Below are 20,632 nucleotides of genomic sequence, written 5' to 3'. Positions count from 1 at the left end.
TCAGGCAAGTAGTGCCTACATCACAGGACGGTTGCAGGATTAAATGCAATCCTTTATTAAGTGAGTTGGAGACTCTGGGTTTATTCATTTCCTAAGGGACTTTCTGCCACTAAAACACACACTAGCCAAATAGTGCTCCTCCTCCAAAATGGCAAATTACTTCAAGCAAAAGCCCTTCAGACTCAGCAGGGAAGAAGTAAAGAGTCAAATGTTACATCCACCAATACCAGGAGAATCCAGGAAAGTCTCTTTAGTGTCTTTTTCTTGTATTTCTTATATTGCTGTTAGATATGAATGAGAGGGAAAAAAAAACTCCCAGATACTAAAGCATGCTGACTGGACCCAAATAATGACATTATGAGAACCTGTATTAGTTATCTATTGCCTTGCAACAAATTGCCCAAAAATATCATGGCTCAAAATAATAAACATTTATTATCTCAGTTTCTTGGGGTCAGGAATTCAGGAGCAGCTTAGCTGGGTGGTTCTGGCACAAGGTCTCTCATGAGGTTGCAGTCAAGATGTTGGCTAGAGCGACAGCCATCTGATGGCTCGACTGGAGTTGGTGGATCTTCTTCCAAGATGGGTTACTCACATGGTTGTTGGCAAGAAGTCTCAGTTCCCCCCCAAGGGGACCTTTTCATAGGGCTGCTTGAGTGTCTTCATGGCATGGCAGCTATGATCTAAGAGAGACAGCAAAGAGGAAGTTGCCATGCTGACACTATCTAGTCTCAGAAGCCACACACCACCACTGCTGCCATATTCTATTAGTTAGAAGTGAGTCACTAGTCTAGCCCATGCTCAAGTGGAAGAGAATGGGTCTCCACTCTTGAAGGGGAAAAGTTTCAAAGAATTGTTGACCTGTTTTAAAGCTACCACAGGGCAACTGTCTGGGTGGTTCCTTCATCAGTTTTCTTGCAACACTTCATATCAGCTCTCTGTACCTGCCAAATTCATATCAGCTCTCTGTACCTGCCAAACCTCAATGATTATAAATGTATGAGTCTAGTCATGCATAAAAAAGCTCTGAAAAATTGGGTAGAAGAAACTTCAAATAGTTTAATAAGCTTTGTATTGCATTTTCATTCCCCTTTGGTTGGATTTCATTGGAATGTGGATTTCTATAAACTACATATTAAAACTCCCTTTATGGGTCATTGCTAATCTAAAACTTATGGTGATTTAGACAGGGATTGGATTATAAAATAACTTTGTCCATAAGAACAAATAAAAAAGTGTAAATGAGATCTGAGGAACAGCGTTTACATACTTAATGAGGTCATTGCTTTCAGGCACTTTATGGGCAAACTTTCCATTTAATTAATCACAGAGGCCAGATTTAAGCTGACACTTTAAAATGTTCATTAAAAAAATTATTCTTTTTGTACCCTGGACCTAAGGGAAAGATCATGAAGTGTATGCTATATGCACAACTATGTTCTGAGAACAATGAATCAGCTGTTCCTTAAGGCTATTTTTCTTTGTTTGCATTTTTCCCTAAATTCTATTGTAAAAAAATTTAAGCCTGCAGAAAAATTGAAAGAATAACACAATAAACACTTGGTTATCCTCCACCTAGATTTGATCATTTTGACATTTTGCCAAATTTGCTAATTCTCTCTCTCTCCCTGCACAGACACACACACACAGAGAGACACAGATGCACAAAGCATATAAAAACATTGCCTTTTTGGAGGTGCTGACCCATTTGAAAGTAAGTTGCAAATAATACCATCACTCTTCACCCCTAACTATATCTCCCAAGGAAAGGGGACATTCTCCTATATAACCTTATACCGTTGTCATACTTAAGAAGATTAATAATAATCCCATTACATGGCCTTCACATGCCAATTTTCCAACTGACAAGTCAAAAAGACACAGAAGTCAGCTTAAGGGTGTTCCTACTGATGAAATTAGGAAAAATTTGAGCATCAAAATGAATAGTGACAATAAAGGAGTATAGTCCATTAAACAAAAGAAGGACCTGTGTGTCCATATTTATATAAATAAATGGTGGGGAGGCAAGGGGAAAAAACATTGTCTTTGTAATAGAAAACCACCTATGAAGTAGAAGGAACAATGGGATAAGAAAAATTACCGTCATAATAATAATTGATTTAGGCAAGAATCATCAATGGATACTAAAATTAGTGGGTGGAAGCTTGAGGAGTATATTGTATTAGTTTCCAACTACTGCTGTGACAACTTACCACAAATTTTGTGGCTTAAAACAATGCAGATTTATTATTTCACAATTCTGTAGGTTAGAAGTCCAATGCAAGTCTCCCCAGGCTAACGCCACCATGTTAGCAGGGCTGCATTCCTTTCTGAAGACTCTGGGGAAGAAGCCCTTTCCTTGCCATTTCCAACTTCTAGAGGTGTATTAATAGCGTATTTTTATTTTCTCTATTTTTAATGCTTTGATATCTTGGGGCCTTGCTGACCCTGGAGCTCTTCCAAGGACTAGCTAATCCCTAGAGATAGTAGAGGATTTGACTGCAAGTGTGCCTGTCTAATGCAAACCAACTAATCCAAAGCCCACACCCACAACCACCTCCTCTGTTGAGCTCTGACACTCTGGGCCACCACTACCCTGCCTTAATCACCCAGTCCAGGTACCAGACACTAGAGAGAGCCCTTACACCTCAGAGTCCACTGAAATTATTCAAACTAGTTGATCTAAACCTGCTTACCCTGCCTCACCCATTTCTTCCAATGGAAACCACAATAAAGGCTCTTGCCCACGTTTTCACCTTGCACTCTCTGCCTCCTGACCAACTGATAAAGTTTGGATGTGTGTCCCTGCCCAAATCTCATGTTGAAATGTAATCCCCAAGGTTGGAGTTGGGGCCTGGTGGGAGGTGACTGGATCATGGGGGCAGTTAAACCATTAATGGTTTAGCGTGCCATCTCCCTTGGTATTGTCTTCATGATAGTGAGTTCTTGTTAGGTCTGGTTGTTTAAAAGTCTGTAGCACCTCCTCCCTCACTCTCTTGCTCATGCTCTGGCCATGTGACATGCCTGCTCCCCCTTTCCATCATGATTGTAAGTTTCCTGAGGTCTCCCCAGAAGCTGAGCAGATATAGCATTACGCTTCCTATAATAGCCTGCAAAACTGTGAACTAATTAACTCTTTCCTTTACAAATTACCCAGCCTGAGGTATTTCTCTTTTTTTTTTTTTGAGATGGAGTTTCGCTCTTTCACCCAGGCTGGAGTGCAGTGGCATGATCTCGGCTCATCGCAACCTCTGTCTTCCAGTTTCAAGCGATTCTCCAGCCTCAGCCTCTGGAGTAGCTGGGATTACAGGTCCATGCCACTACCACTCGGCTAATTTTTGTATTTTAGTAGAGACGGGGTTTCACCATGTTGGCCAGGCTCATCTCGAACTCCTGACCTTGTGATCCACCTGCCTCAGCCTCCCAAAGTGCTGGGATTACAGGCTTGAGCCACCACGCCCAGCCCCTGAGGTAGTTCTTTATAGCAGTGTGAGGACGAACTAAAACACCAAGCCCAGTGCTTCCTCATGTAGCCCCCATCATTTGGCATGTCTGCACTTGGGATCTGCGAGTATAACAAAGTATTTTTTCAATGGAAATAATCTCCTGGTCTATTGGCCTCACTGTATCTGAATAATAATAAGATCCACATTTTAAAACAAAGGGCCACCCATGTTTCTTGCCTTATGATCCCTTCGCTCTTCACAGCCAGCAATGATGGGTCAAGTCCTTCTCACTTTGCATAATTCTGATTTTGCTTCTGCTTCTGTCATTATAACTTCTTCTCTGACTCTGATTCATTTGTCTGCCTCTTGAACTTTTAAGGACCCTTGCGATTACCTTGGGCCACCAGCATAATCTTCCTCTCAGCTGATTAGCAACCTTAATTAACATCTGTAACTTTTATTCCCCTTTGCCGTGTAACATATTCACAGGTTCCAGGATTAGGACATGGCCATCTTTGGGAGGCCATTCTGCCTAGCACCAGGAGTAAAAGGATATTTACAGAGTCTCAAAGTTTTTCCTCACAAGATGTTCATTAATTACAAAGGAGAAAATAGTAAGTAGCTTTATAGTAGAGAAATTTGTCATACAAGATCTTAATCAAGTGATCGAATTCAGCATCATCAGAAGTGGGACAAACTGACATAAATGTGACCCACAATATGATGCACTGAGAACACATGATTTCTGTGCTATTCCTGCCAAAAAACGCATAACCTGAGTCTAATCATGGGAAAATAGACAAACTCAAACTAAAGAACATTATACAGAGTAACTAATCTGTATTCACAAATGTCATTGTTGTGAAAGGCTGAGAAGGACTAAGAAAGTATTTAGGATTCAATGAGATTATAGACACAGGACAACTGAATGCTTTATAAGATCTGAAATTTTCTTTTGCTGTAAAGGACATTATTGGGACAATTAGCAAAATTTGAAAAAGGTCTATAGATTAGATAACAGTATAGTGTCCATGGAAATTGCCTGATTTTAAATATTATTAGTGTGGATATGTAAGAGAATATCCTTATTTCTTAGAAATTATCACTGAAGGAAAGAAGCATCATGCCTGCAGTGGACTTCAAAATGGTTCAGGAAAAAATTAAATATATAAATGTACATATTTTGTGTGTGTGTGTGTGTGCATGTACTTATGTGTGTGAGAGAGAGAAGGAAAGAGTAAATATGGTAAAATGTTAACACTTGGAAATTATGAGTGGAGTTTATATGGTCATTCTTTGTATTATTCTTGCAACTTTTCTGTAAGTAAAATTATATCAAAATAAAAGCTGTTGGGGTTTTTTTGTTTTGCGTTTTTGAGACAGGGTCTCACTCTGTTGCCCAGACTGGAGTGCAGTGGTATGAACACAGCTCACAGCAACCTCTGCCTCCCAGGCTCAAGCGATTCTCCTGCCTTAGCCTCCCGAGTAGCTGGGATTACAGGTCTGTGCCACTACCACCCAGCTAATTTTTGTATTTTTAGTAGAGACGGGGTTTCACCATGTTGGCCAGGCTGGTCTCGAACTCCTGACCTCAAATGATCCACCTGCCTCGGCCTCCCAAAGTGCTGGGATTACAGGCGTGAGCCACCATGCCAGGCCGTATTTTTTCTAATTACCTAATATTTTGGATTTCATAGCTATTTTTTCAACTAGAATCTAATCATGGTTCATAGAAACATTTAGACAGTATGTTCCTTTAGTTTCAATCCATAGCACTCCTCCCCACTTTTCCTTTCATGACATCAACTATCAAAAGAGTCCATTTGAACTGCCTTGTTCTACATAATGAATTTATCTGCATGTTTCCTTGTGGTGTCATTTAACTTACGCCTGGTAGTGTGAGCTATGTTTTTCACTCCACCGTCACTACTGAAGAGTCATCTTACCATGGCAGACCAAGGTCTGCCAAACCCGTAAATACTTATGAGCAAGAAGGCATGCAAAACCATCACACTGTTCCATAGTACAGGGTTTGCCCACTCTCCCCCAGAACACACCGACTAGCACCTTATATGAGAGGCTTACTCTGAAGTGAATACAAAGATATTTGGCCAACAGGACTGGATAGACTCAAGCGATAGTCAGGGGGTGTTGAGAAGAGGAGAGCCTTGGGACATTGTATCTCAAAACCTCAAGAACTACACATATTGTTTTAAACTGTTTGGCTGAGTGCAGTGGTCACCCTGTGTAATCCCAGCACTTTGGAAGGCTGAAACAGGCAGATCACTTCACGTCAGGAGTTGGAGATGAGCCTGGCCAACATGGTGAAACCCCATTTCTACTAAAAATACCAAAAAATTTTTTAAAAAGCCGAGCATGGTGGTGGGCACTTGTAGTCCCAGCTACTCAGGAGGCTGAGGTGGGAGAATCACGTGAACCAGGAGGCGGAGATTGCAGTAAGAGGAGATCATGCCACTGTACTCCAGCCTGGGCAACAGGGAGAGATTCCATCTCAAAAAAAAAAACTAAATTAAAAATTAAAAAAATAAAAATAAATTGTTGGGTTTGGGTGCGGTGGCTCTGTAATCCCAGAACTTTGGGAGGTCAAGGCAGGCAGATCACCTGAGATCAGGAGTTTGAGACCAGCCTGGCCAATGTGGCGAAACTCCATCTCTACTAAAAATACAAAAATTAGCTGGGCAGTAGTGGTGCGTGCCTGCAATCCCAGCTACTCGGGAGACTGAGGCATGAGAATTGCTTGAACCTGGGAGGCGGAGGTTGCAGTGAGCCAAGATCACATCACTGCACTCCAGCCTGGGCAACAGAGCAAGACTCCGTCTCAAAAACAAAAACTTAAAATAAATAAACTGTTAGACATAAAGAGTGGTGCATTTTGAACATTATCCCCAACCAACGGCTTTTCATGACCACCACTCATTTTGCCAATAAAATATTCTCACTCATGCATGTCAACTAGCAGACTACTAGATATAGGTTTAGTGAGGATTCTTCAAGCTCTAAATAACTCCAGCGGTATTGAGTCCTGAATAGGCTCCTTCATCGACTATTGCTGGAGTGGATACATGCACACTCACTGATGTACACTTATCCAGTGTATACACATGTAAACACATATACACTTCACCTCATTCTGAAAACAATCACCTCCCAGGGACTCATTTTGCCCAACAAACACACACTTGTTTGCTACAGGTCATTAAAAATAGCAAAGGTGCTGGAGGTGTCCTTATGCTCACATTCCCTATGACTAAGAAAATGCCCACCTGAATCTAATGCTGAGAAAACTCAGACAAACCCGAATCAAGAGGCATTCAATAAAATAACTGCCCTATAATCTTCAAAAGTGTCCAAGTCATGGAATTCAGAGTATGACTGAGGAACTGTTTCAGCTGAGGGAAATGGAAAAGATATGACAACCAAGTTCCGCATATGACTCTGCACTGATCCTTTTGTGATAAATGGCGTTACTGGGATAGTTGTCAAAACTTTGTTGATGTCTGCAGATTGCAGGGTCTTAATGTATCAGTGCTAATTTCCTGACTTGGATGGCTGTATTGTGGTTGTGTAGGAAAATGTTCTTTTTTATAGGATTCGGGAGGGTTGGAGCATCAGATTGGGAACTGGTTCAGGCAAATGGTTCAGGGAAAAACAGTTCTGTATTCTTCTTTCAGCTCTTCTGTAAGTTTGTGTTTGTTTCAAAATGAAATAAATTATTTATTTTTTAAAAAGATAATGCCAATTGTGCATATTGAAGAGTGTTAGATAAGTGGGTGGCTTGAGAGGTGTTAGTAGAAATTGAAGGAGTGTCTGAGGATCTTTTTCTCACAAATCCACCCTTGGCCTTGCCCCTGGTTGTTCTCTGGGAATCCCTCAGATACTTCACTTCTTCTCCATGAAATCCTACTCACATCTTCATCTCAAACCTAAGGGATTCAAGATGATTGTGGGGATGATGTGGTGATTTCCACAGGCTCCTCAATTATCCTGTAGTTTTGCCATAAGCCGCCCCACTCAAAGACAAATGTACATGGCTCTTCTTTGTGTTCCTAAGGAACTTCATTAGTTCACCCTCAACTAAGTCATGCTTACCTAAACATTCTAGGTGGCATGCTGTTTTCAAATGTAGGTTTATTATTATTCAGATATGGTGAGGCCAACAGATCTGATTGCCATTGAAAAGATGGTTGTTTACACTTCCGAAGAAGATGGAGACGCCATGCCATTCAGACCATGTGGAGTGTAAGAGTTCAATAAAGGAAGTGGTTGAGGGTAGGGCTTTGGATTGGTTGGTTTGCATCTGAAAGACACACTTGCAGGTGAGCCCTTCACTATCTCTAGGAATTGACTAGCCCTGGGAGGGGCTGTCCCTCCAGGTCAGCAAGGCTTGAAAACGTGAAAGCATCAGAAACACGGGACTAACACACAAACCCAGAGTAGATAGCTACCTTTGCTCTTCCAAAATGACTTACACATGTCTGGTGGCCTGAGGCCTCAGTTCTTCTCCACATGAACTTCTCCACAGGTCTTAAAATTTTCCCTTTCTGAACAAGAAATACATAAATGGAAATGGTCAAGCAAGATGGAAGACCTTGAGTGAAGTGCATACTGAGGTTTCAGCAACTCTTGTCACACCCTGCGGGTTTTGATAGACTAGAAAAATGACAAGACTCCAAGTCCTTGAAGAGGAGGAAAAGTGTGAAGAAAACAAAAAAAGGAGATTGATGTCTGCTTCACCATTTTGCCCAAGATTTGACCTGTCATACACAGAAGGTACTTGAATGTTTATAATCATAAATTGCTTATCTTAAAATTAAAATTCCGCCGCGGTGGCTCAAGCCTGTAATCCAGCACTTTGGGAGGCCGAGTCGGGTGGATCACGAGGTCAGGAGATCGAGACCATCCTGGCTAACACGGTGAAACCCCGTCTCTACTAAAAATACAAAAAACTAGCCGGGCGAGGTGGTGGGCGCCTGTAGTCCAGCTGCTCGGGAGGCTGAGGCAGGAATGGCGTGAACCCGGGAGGCGGAGCTTGCAGTGAGCCGAGATCCGGCCACAGCACTCCAGCCTGGGCGACAGAGCGAGACTCCGTCTCAAAAAAAAAAAAAAAAAAAAAAAAAAAAAAAAAAAAAAATTAAATTCCAATCTGTTCTATATCATTAGACAGGCCTTTTCCCCAATCAGTCTGGATTGTCAAGACTTCTCTATATAAGCATCATGCTTTGTGATGAAGGATGCACTCATTCAATCCATAAGTATTTATTGAGCACTCACTATGTGCCAGGCACTGTAATCACGGTTGGGGATAAAATGGTGAAAAAACAAATATGGTCTCCTCCTCTATAAAGTTTACTTGACACGCTAACGGGGAAGCCAGAAAATCGAGTAACATGAAATAGATGTGAGACTGCAAGAGTGATAAATGCTGCAAGTTACAGTAAGGAAATAAGAGTCGGGGGAAGAGGTAGTTTTTCAGAAGGAAGTTAGAAGGAGGGTGAATATCAGATGGTGTTACTGGTGGAGCATGTCCAGGTTCTTGGCGTTTTGAACAAAGAATTGGACAAAACACACAAAGCAAGGAAAGAATGAAGCAATAAAAGCAGAGATTTATTGAAAAGCAAACCACACTCCACAAGGTGGGAGCAGCCTGAGCAACCAGTTCAAGAGCCCAGTTACAGATTTTCTGGGGTTTAAATACCCTCTAGAGATTTCCATTGGTTATTTGGTGTACGCCCTATGTAAATGAAGAGACTAACGTGAAGTTACAAAGTTATTTACTTGGAGTACATTGTATGTAAAGAAGAGGATGAAGTAAAGTTACAGAGTCATTGTATTAGTTCATTTTCAGGCTGCTGATAAAGACATACCTAAAACTGGGAACAAAAAGAGGTTTAATTGGACTTACAGTTCCACATGGCTGGGAGGCCTCAGAATCACGACGGAAGGTGAAAGGCCCTTCTTACATAGCAGTGGCAAGAGAAAAATGAGGAAGAAGCAAAGCAGAAATCCCTAATAACCCATCAGATCTCCTGAAACTTATTCACTATCCCAAGAACAGCATGGGAAAGACGAGCCTCCATGATTCAATTACCTCTCCCTGGGTCCCTCTCACAACACATGGGAATTCTGGAAGATACAGCTCAAGTTGAGATTTGGGTGGGGGCACAGCCAAACCATATCAGTCATTTACTTATTGTATGCCCTATGTAAATGAAGAGGATATTTCCTGTCATAGCTGAAGTGTTTCCATTTGATTAAGTTCTAGGAAGTCCTTAGGTTCCCTGCCTTCAGGCCCTATTCTCCTGCCTCAGTGGTAGTCTCCAAAATAGTATAGCTAATTACTATGTTGAAGCTACCCAGGATGACAACATGTTTTGGGGTGGGAAGGAAGACTGTGGGTAAGGTGCAAAAGTCTTCCATCAATGATGGAGAGTTACCAGGAGGTCAGTAGGAGAGACAGAAGGCGGTACAGGGGTGAAATGGCATGAGCTGGAAAGAGGTTTTTTTGTTTGTAATAAGAGTTCTAATAATACCACAGAGAATGTTCAGGAAGAGGCAATGAAGAATAAGGGAAAATACTAATCATGAAAAAAATGAATGCAAACTTTATAATTTTCTAAAATGCCCATGGGCCTCTCCACGCCCCCATTGGAAAGTTAAGGCAATGTAAAACTGATCTATGAAAGGACTTGGGGCTGTTCCACAGAGCATTCAGAAGCTTTTTGTTAATCATTTATTCCCCATCTCTGCCCTTCCTTCCTATGACCTCATGCTTTGTCTATCCTCCCAATAAGCATGTTTCTGAATTATATGTTTTCCATTCCAGACTGACATTCATAATTCTAGCGCCTTCTAATGCACAATTTGTTTCCCATTTCAGTCCACTTCTTTCAGCAAATAGATTTGCCTTCAGAAGAGCAGCCTTAAGGAACAGCTAGCATAATATATGGTCCATCAACCAGAGAGTGTATTTCTCAACAGCCCACTCATATTTCATAAATCACAGAGCAATTATTATAATGATTTACTCAGAAAATTTCATTTTATTTTCAATCCAATTATTTTGATTGATAAAAGATGGTTAATGGTTCCTTTTCTTGGAACTCTTAAAACACAAGGTACATAATAACTAGCTTTCTAAACTAGTGAAATTCATGGTACATTGCATCTATGTTGTGAAAATCATCATTTATGAAGCTAAATTAGCCTCTCTACCCAGTGAGAGAAGGTGCTCAATTTTAAGAGCCTGTGGCAGAAATCTCAGCTAAATAAATTTAGCCCCTCTCTCTCTTTCCCAGTGAATCTGATATCTCTATCCAATGCAATGTCTGCAATTAAAACATGTACACAAGATAATTGGAATTTTCAAGAAGCAAGTAACATATCAATGACTGGAGATGCTGTTTAAACGTTCTCTCACCTTTATATCTTGCAGGAAGCTCTTGTTTGACCTTCTGAAAAAAATTTTGAAGTATCTACGAGAATAGCTATTCTATGAAGCAGAGATTATAGTAGATATGGAGTTTAAGTTGCAGAAAAAGAAGACTGAATTATTAAATGGGACATCAGAAAGTAAAAGCCTTTCCTTTTATCTAGTTTGGAGAATTTATAAAAATCAATAGGCAGAAATTTACATAATCCTTATTCGATTCCATGAGCTACAAATGTACTATTAATACAGATTGATATGAAAGAAAGATTAGTTATGTTTATGAATAGGTAAGAAGAGACACTCTTGCAAAATGGTAGATTGAAACACCCACTGAATCTTCCTGGAAGTGTGTTGAAATCGGTTAACGGGTTAATGACACAACTACGAGGATAATTTTGTAAGGGCATGATGAGGGGGGCAAACAGCCTAATAAAAAGAGAAAAAGAAATAGCGCATCATGCAAGGTTATCGACACTGTTCTCAGTAACCTCTTGCATCCCTGCTGAACCAGAAACTAGTAGGGTTATGTCAATAATTTCCCATTGTGAAGGGAAGAAGTGACCATTGATTTGTGCCTTGTCACTCAGGTTAACTGCCTAAGAACTTTGCTCACCCAGGAGTGCATAAATGAATGCCATGTGCTACCAAAATAAAATAAGTAATAAAGGATTAAATAAGGCCGTGGAAAAATGAAGCAAACTGTCACCTGGCAGTGTCTCAAGCCTGCAAACTTGATATCCCCAACTGCATTCCAAAAGTAGGGTTCAGAGACCACAAGTACTACAGGCATGGATGAGTTAATATTTATATCTAAGAAGAAAGGATTAGTATATACCTTCCAAAGAATGTTTGAGCAAATTCATGCAGCTGCCTTGGGCATTCGCAGTTGATTGAAATGACTCAGGGGTCAGGTTTTGGTGGCCAGACCCGCTCCACTTTACTGGAATGCATGAGTCATGTGTTAGTCGGCTGGGTGAGAAGACCACACTGGCTTCGTGCATTCTTATATTTCTCACAATCCAGACACAGCAACCACATGACCAGATTCCAACAAGACTAAGAGTCAGATAAGGAGGGAAAGTTATTGAAATGAACCAGAGAAGAGAAAACCTAAATGTGTTTTAAACTTCTAAAGTGAAAACTGAATAAAACAATTTTCTACCACAGGACTTCTATAATACCAGTAACTTCTATGTTCCCCAAAAAGTATTTATGGAACTATTTGAGTGGTTTTACATCTTGATTATTCTTCCACTTAAGTATCGTCTTTAAATGACCTGCTTAGGTGCGTGTCCAGAGTGGAAATAGCAAAAGTTAGATGTCTTAAAGTCCAAGCTCTACAAGTCCTAGCTATGTGACTATGTTGGTTATGATTAGACCAACTGAATTTGGTCTAATCATAACCTCTGGGTCTGTTAATAAACTCTGATAGCCTCCAGGGATTATTAAAAAGTCCAGAGGTGAAGCTAGGCATGGTGGCTCACGCCTGTAATCCCAAGACTTTGGAAGGCTGAGGCAGGCGGATTACTTGAGGCCAGAGTTCGAGACCAGCCTGGCCAACATGGTGAAACCCCGTCTCTACTAAAAATACAAAAAAAAAAAAAAAATTATCCAGGCATGGTGGCACACACTTGTAATCCCAGCTACTCGGGAGGCTGAGGCAGGGGAATTGCTTGAATCTTGGAGGCAGAGGTTGTGGTGAGCCAAGATCATGCCACTGCACTCCAGCCTCCTGGGTGACACAGCGAGACTCAGTCTCCAAAAAAAAAAAGTTCAGAGGTGGTCAGTTCAGGCTGATGTAGTACCTTAACAAAGTCACTGGGTAGTCAGAGTCCTTCTATCTGCTTCACCATTCTCATACATACATGGTTTGCATCCTCATTGTCACAGTATGGCTACTCTGGCTGACATTCCAGGGGACAGGAAGGTAAAAGGGGTAAGGCAAAAAGAGGCATGTCCTATTCATTTTTAAGGAGGCTTTCCGAAAGTGACATCCAATAGCTTTCAGATTGGACAGAATTCAGTTATAATGCCATGCTTAGCTGGGAAATACACTCTTTTAGTTAGGCTGCCACCCTGAAAAATATCAGGACTCATTGACTAAAGATGTAAGGAAAAGTGAATATTACATAGGCAACAAGCAGTCTCAGTCAGAGTGACATTAAAGTCACTAACATCTTTGAGTCTATTGTCCATTCATTTATAAAATGGATGTAAAATTTATAAAATGGATAGGCAATGCCTACTTGACATGATTGTGAGGTGAAAAACCCTACACAAACATTAGCTGATAACAGCCCCCAAAACCTAGCTTAGAATGATAGGTATCCAAGTGCACATTCAGCATTTCCCTACTTTCTGGAAAAATCAAGTCCCTAGTCAGATAGAGTTCAGAGACTCAGTTTTGCTTCACTACCTCATCCCAGTCCTACTACCTGGACATCTTCTCTTTTCCTTCCTTACAAATAATTTGAAGAAATAGCTCTCTTTCTTCATTGTCTTCCTAGTTCTCTAGTGTCTCCATGACTGGGCCCAGACTTGCTCTTCCCACTCTATATTGCCATCAACCTTTAAAACTTGAGGATCTCTCATTTTTTTACAAATCCTTTCAGTGTTTTTTAAAAACTCACAAGTCTTCATAGGATCATTACTTTCTCATTTCACCTGTATTTTGTTGCATTTCCTAGGAAACTGGACACAAAAACTTAGTAGACATGTGCAATGTAATGTGTATTACTATGTAGGGGCGATTGCATTGGTCCCTACTTAGAAATGTGGTAATGACAACTAGTGTGCTTTATTCACCACCATTATTTCCACCTGGTGTCTATTTATTTATTTATTTATTTATTTATCTATTTTAGAGACGAGGTCTCACTATGTTGGCCAGGTTGGTCTTGAACTCCTGGCCTCAAGCAACCCTCCTGCCTCAGCCTCCCAAAGTGCTGGGATTACAGGTGTGAGCCACCAAGCCTGGCCACCCACCTGGTGCTCTAATAAGTTTCAATCTGCATATTTTAAAAGGCATTTCGTATTTAAATTCTTTAATATTCTGTAAGATACACTCTTCAGGCCTCTCATGTAGTGCTAAGAATAAGTTAACATTTTAGAGATGTGAAAATTTTAGTTTCAGTGATTAAGTGAATTGTTTCTGAATTTAAGTAGCTCATCCAAGACTTTCCACGCTATAAGCAGTAGTGCTAAGATCTATATCCACCATCCGTTTCCAAGCCCAGGCACTTTTTTACCAGAATAAAAATGCCCAATTTCTACTTAAGTCAATGCAAACCACGCTGCTCTATTTTATGATGCACTGAGAAAATTTAAGGTTTAAAACTTAGAAGTCTAAAATATGCTTCTATCATGATAAACCATACTATTAGCACTCATGATTTCAAACACTAAAATAAAAGGTGGTGGTGAGATAAAAATCCATGCTAGTCATTTATTTATAAGGCTTTATCCTACAGTAGTCTGTTCGATAGACAGGTCAATCAATCTTGACTATAATGAAAAATCTTGCTTGTCTTAAGAATAGGTATGTAGCCCAGACCAGGTTTTCCTTAAAAGTTATCTTCCTGTAGGTAGCTTTATAAGAATAGAGACATTTTAAATTTTAGAAGATTTTGGAATGTCTGGTGAAATTTCAAGCCATCAAGGTTAAAGTAATTGTTTTATAAAACTGCCTTTGCAAGTCGGCATCTAAAATTGGTATATTGATGAGGGAAGGAAGGTTCTAATCTAATGCAGAGGCTGCTGAAGAGTCAGCATAGAGAACTGACTTCAACAATGCCTGAAGCTAAATGTATTGATTGAAAAGGTCAGCATATTAGCAGGAGCATCCATTAACCCAAAATATTGAGCGTAACCAAGGAAACTAAGGGGAAAATGGAAAGCTCTTAACCAATGAAATGGCTTTTGCCTTCCTGAAATGACACCTGACTATCTATGTCTCCATCCCTGGAGCATTTTCACCAGAGCCCTAGGATTCTGAACTAGGGTGGCTATCACTGCATGAAAAATGAGAAGTCCATTATGGAACACAGCTAAAATGTGGAAGGCTTGTTGAAGACTCACTAGCATGAAAAAATAAATGAATCACTTGGTCATAACAATAATGAATAGACTTTATAGCTAAGAGCATAAGAAACTACAGATAATGACCACCAAGCAAAGTTAATATTATACATAAAATATGTAGTGTCTTACATTTTAACCAAACATAGCCAGATGCATGACAGGATGCAAGAGCTACCTGTGGGAAACAATTCATAGCCACACAATCCTCACCAGGACAATTACATTGAACTGTCAAAGGCTATGGCTTTTGGCCTTTCCTGGGTCTTTGTGATTTTATACAGACATAAGAGACTGACAAGACACTACTGGAACCAAACCATAGTTTTGCTAATCTAAGGCTAAAACAGGCTGCCCTCCATTGCTTCTACCTCACTGAGGCCCCAAAGACCTTGATCTCTGGGATCCAATGTTTATTGGGATTTACCACTGATGTAGCCAAACATATGGAATTTGGAATCATGGCTAACCTATTGGTCTAAACGGGAAGATAAGCCGGATGCTGTGGCTCATGCCTGTAATCCCAGCACTTTGGGGGCTTATAAGGGTGGATCACTTGAGGTCAGGAGTTTGAGACCAGCCTGGTCAACATGATGAAACCCCGTCTCTACTAAAAATACAAAAATTAGCCAGGTGTGGTGGTACGTGCCTGTAATCCCTGCTACTTGGGAGGCAGAGGCAGGAGAATCACTTGAACCTGGGAGGCAGAGGTTGCAGTGAGCTGAGATTGCACCACTGCACTCCAGCCTGGGTGACAGAGCGAGACTTCATCTCAATAAAGATGTCATTTATTGAGACTTCATCTCAAATAAATAAATAAGAAGGTAAGAGGTTTCTAAGAGATAACATGAGAAGTCCCCTGTTATGATACCTACAAAGAGTAGCTGGTGCCCAGTAAATATTAAATATTCCCTTTTTCCTTTTCTCTTCCTCAGCTCAGAGAGGAAGAAAGGACCATGTGAGAGAAGAAGGGAGCAGCCTTTCATCCATAGGAGAAGTTTGTCTGTGACAAAGCCACTAGCTCCATGTGGCCGCTGAGCACTCAAAATGTGGCCAGTCTGAATTGAAATGTATTGTTAGTATAAACTCCACAGTGGCTTTTTGAGCACTTTGTATGAGAAAAAAGAATAGCAAATATCTCCTTAGTAATTGTTACATTGATTATATGTTGAACGGATAACATTATGGATATATTAGATTAAATAAAATATATTATTAAAATAAAATAAAAACATAAAATAAAATCAATTTCACCTATTTCTTTTTACCTTTTTAATGTGGGTCCTAGGAAATTTAAAATGGCACACATGGCCAGGCGCGGTGGTTCAAGCCTGTAATCCCAGCACTTTGGGAGGCCGAGACGGGCGGATCACAAGGTCAGGAGATCGAGACCATCCTGGCTAACACGGTGAAACCCCGTCTCTACTAAAAAAGATACAAAAAACTAGCCGGGCGAAGTGGCAGGCGCCTGTAGTCCCAGCTACTCCGGAGGCTGAGTCAGGAGAATGGCGTAAACCCGGGAGGCGGAGCTTGCAGTGAGCTGAGATCCGGCCACTGCACTCCAGCCTGGGAGACAGAGCCAGACTCCGTCTCAAAAAATAAAATAAAATAAAATAAAATAAAATGACACACATGGCTCACATTTGCACATCTACCTTTAGTGGACAAATTTGAGGCAGGTGTTAGGTTTTTGCAAGTGCTCAAAAGGAAGGCAGAACTAAGTGAGTCCACTGTAAGAGGCAGGGAGGCCCTCTGATATATGAGATGAATGCCTTCAGGTTTGACCCAAACACACAGGAATCAACTCTGTAGAATCAAAGAAAAATCTCTTTGCCTCTTGAGGCATGTAGGATGAGGGATGAGCTGGCAAGGGGAAATGGGTACAGGTCGACTCAAGGGAACTGCCTTTCCACACATCTTGCTTCTCTCCTTTAGATCCTTGTGTCTTTGGGTGCCACCTTCTTTCATTAGAGAGCCACAATAACCCAGGCTCACGCCACTCACTTTAAAGGAATTGAGACAGCCAAGTAAAAAGGGCTCCCCGGAGAATCCCCAGCCAGCCTTTGCATTAGGAGAGGTGTGCACTAGGGTGGAGCCTTGGAAAGTTCAAGCCATTTGCAGGGGGGAAGAGCCTGGCTTCTCCTGTTCCTGGGTGGTAACTTGGGATTCAAGCAGTGAAGCAGGAAACTTGCTAGCAGGATTCTCACTTTGCTGAGAGTCACTGTTTCCCTTTTTTTTCCTTTCTGCCCAATAAATTCCATTTTTTTTTCACCCTTCTATGTGTCTGCGAGCCTAATCTTTCCTGGTCTGTGACAAGAACCCAGATTTTCCTACAACAGAACGAGCCAATCAGACATTGATTTACCACCACTCCCAGGGCCTTCTTGTCTTTTGTTTCCCCTTCTTGGATTACTCTGTCCCCTGTTCCTCTTAAATCTGTTTCTGTCAGATGACATCCAAGAACATATGCTCAGGTGTCCCAAAGTTCCCTATGGGAATTATTAAATTTTGTTCATCCTAAATTCATCATAAAAATATAATAACAGGAGGGAGCAGCCAAGATGACTGAATAGGAACAGTTCCAGTCTGCAGCTCCCAGCAAGACAAACACAGAAGGCAGGTGATTTCTGAATTTCCAACTGAGATACCCAGTTCATCTCATTGGGACTGGTTAGGCAGTGGATCCAACCCACGGAGGGTGAGTAGAAGCAGGGTGGGGAGTTGCTTCACCCAGGAAGTGCAAGGAGCCAGGGACCTCCCTACCCAAGCCAAGGAAAGCCATGAGGGACTGTACTACCCAGTTGGGTTACTACATTTTTCCCACAGTTTTTGCAGTCTGCAAGTCAGGAGGTTCCCTTGTGTACCAACACTACCAGGGCTCTGGGTTTCAAGCACAAAACTGGGCAGCTGTTTGGGTAGACACTGAGATAGCTGCAGAAGTATTTTTTCATACCCCAGTGGCACCCGGAACCCCAGCAAGACAGAACCGTTCACTCTCCTGGAAAGTGGGCTGAAGCCAGGGAGCCAAGTGATCTCACTCAGCAGGTCCCACTCCCATGGAGGCCAGCAAGCTAAGAACCACCGGCTTGAAATTCTAGCTGCCAGCACAGCAGTCTGAAGTTGGCCTGGGATGATTGAGCTTGGTGGGGGAAGGGGCATCCTCCATTACTGAGGCTTCAGTAGGAGGCTTTCCCCTGACAGTGCTAAGGAGGTTGCGAGGTCTGGGATGGACATGGCAAAGTGGCTGTGGTCAGACTGCTTCTCTAGATTCCTCCTCACTGGGCAGGGCATCTCTGAGGGGAAAGTAACAGCCCCAGTCAGTGGCTTACAGACAAAACCCCCATCACCCTCGGACAGAGCACTTGGGGGAAGGGGCAGCTGTGGGTGCAGCTTCAGCAGATTTAATCATTCCTGCCTGCTGGCTCTGAAGAGAGCAGTTGATCCGGACAAGAGGAATTCTGCCAGCACAGTGCACCAACTCTGCTAAGGGACTGACTTCCTCCTTAAGTGGGTCCCTGGCCCCCTGGCCTCCTGACTGGGAGAAACCTCCCAACAGGAGTCAACAGATATCTCATACAGGAGAGCTCTGGCTGGCATCAGGCCAGTGCCGCTCTGGGACGAAGCTTCCAGAGGAAGGAGCAGGCAGCAATCTTTACTGTTCTGCAGCCTCCACTGGTGATACCCAGGTGAACAGGGTCTGGAGTGGACCTCCAGCAAACTGCAGCAGACCTGCAGAAGAGGGACCTGTTAGGAGAAAAACTAACAAACAGGAAGCAACAACATCAACATAAAGGACCCCCACACAAAATCCCATCTAAAGTTCATCAGCCTCAAAGATCAAAGGTAGATAAATCCACAAAGATGATGAAAAACAAGTGTAAAAATGTTGAAAATTTCAAAAACCAGAATGCTTCTTCTCCTCCAAATGTTCGCAATTCCTCTCTAGCAAGGGCACAAAACTGGACAGAGAATGAGACTGAAGAATTGACAGAAGCAGGCTTCAGAAGGTGGGTAATAACAAACTCCTATGAGCTAAAGGAGCATGTTCTAACCCAACGCAAGGAAGCTATGAACCTTCATAAAAGGCTACAGGAACTGCTAACTAGAATAGCCAGTTTAGAGAGGAACATAAATGACCTGATGGAGCTAAAAAACACAGCACGAGAACTTCATGAAGCATACACAAGTATCAATAGCTGAATCAATCAAGCCAAAGAAAGGGTATGAGAGATTGAAGATCAATTTACTGAAATAAGGTATGAAGACAAGATTAGAGAAAAAATAATGAAAAGAAATGAACAAAGCCTCCAAGAAATATGGGACTATGTGAAAAGATCAAACCTATGATTGATTGGTGTCCCTGAAAGTGACGAGGAGAATGGAACCAAGTTGGAAAACACTCTTCAGGATATTATCCAGGAGAATTTCCCCTACCTAGCAAGACAGGCCAACATTCAAATTCAGAAATACAGAGAACACCAAGATACTCCTCAAGAAGTGCAACCACAAGACACATAATCATCAGATTCTCCAAGGTTAAAACAAAGGAAAAAATGTTAAGGGCAGCCAGAGAGAAAGGTCAGGTTACCCACAAAGGGAAGCCTATCAGAACAACAGCAGATCACTCTGCAGAAACCCTGCAAGCCAAAAGAGAGTGGGGGCCAATATTCAGCATTCTTAAAGAAAAGAATTTTCAACCCAGTTTCATATCCAGCCAAACTAAGCTTCATAAGTGAAGGAGAAATAAAATCTTTTCCAGACAAGCAAATGTTGAGGGATTTTGTCACCACCAGGCCTGCCTTACAAGAGCTTCTGAAGAAAGCACTAAATATGGAGAGGAAAAACTGGTACCAGCCACTGCAAAAACACAACAAAATATAAAGACCAATGACACTATGAATAAACTGCATCAACTCATGTGTAAAATAACCAGCTAGCATCATGATGACAGGATCAAATTCACATATAAGAATATTAACCTTAAATGTAAATGGTCCAAAAGCCCCAGTTAAAAGACATAGATGGCAAATTGGATAAAGTCAAGACCCACTGGTGTGCTGTATTCAGGAGGCCCATCTAACATGCAAAGACATACATAGGCTCAAAATAAAGGATGGAGGAATATTTACCAAGCAAATGGAAAGCAAAAAAAAAAAAAAAAAAAAAAAAAAGCCAGGGGTTGCAAACCTAGTCTCTGATAAAAACAGACTTTAAACCAACAAAGGTCAAAAGAGACAAAGAAGGGCACTACATAATGGTAAAGGGATCAATGCAACAAGAAGAGCTAAGTATCCTAAATATATATACACCCAACACAGGAGCACCCAGATTCATAAAACAACTTTGTAGAGACCTACAAAAAGATTTAGACTCCCACACAAAAATAGTAGGAGACTTTAACACCCCACTGTCAATATTAGACAGATTAACAGGGCAGAAAATTAACAAGGATATACAGGACTTGAACTCAGCTCTGGACCAAGCGAACCTAACAGACATCTACAGAATTCTCCACCCCAAATCAACAGAATATACATTCTTCTCAGTGCCACATATCACATATTCTAAAATTGGTCACATAATTGGAAGTAACACACTCCTCAGCAAATGCAAAAGAATGGAAATTATAACAAAGTCTCTCAGACCACAGTGCAATCAA

General features: G+C 41.4%; 1 long non-coding RNA gene across 1 annotated transcript in view; it reads right to left on the bottom strand.

The window, feature by feature from the left end:
- Window positions 1–347: 347 nt before the first annotated feature.
- Window positions 348–20,632, bottom strand: part of LOC117077993 — a 45,517-nt gene continuing 25,232 nt past the window's right edge. Inside the window, exon 3 of the long non-coding RNA XR_004434888.1 lies at window positions 348–683. This is a non-coding gene — a long non-coding RNA (uncharacterized LOC117077993). The remainder of the gene's footprint in view (window positions 684–20,632) is intronic.

The sequence above is a fragment of the Trachypithecus francoisi genome, unplaced genomic scaffold (genome assembly GCF_009764315.1).
Source record: "Trachypithecus francoisi isolate TF-2019V2 unplaced genomic scaffold, Tfra_2.0 Lachesis_group6, whole genome shotgun sequence".
Taxonomy (NCBI): domain Eukaryota; kingdom Metazoa; phylum Chordata; class Mammalia; order Primates; family Cercopithecidae; genus Trachypithecus; species Trachypithecus francoisi.
This window is presented reverse-complemented; position numbering and strand designations above follow the sequence as displayed.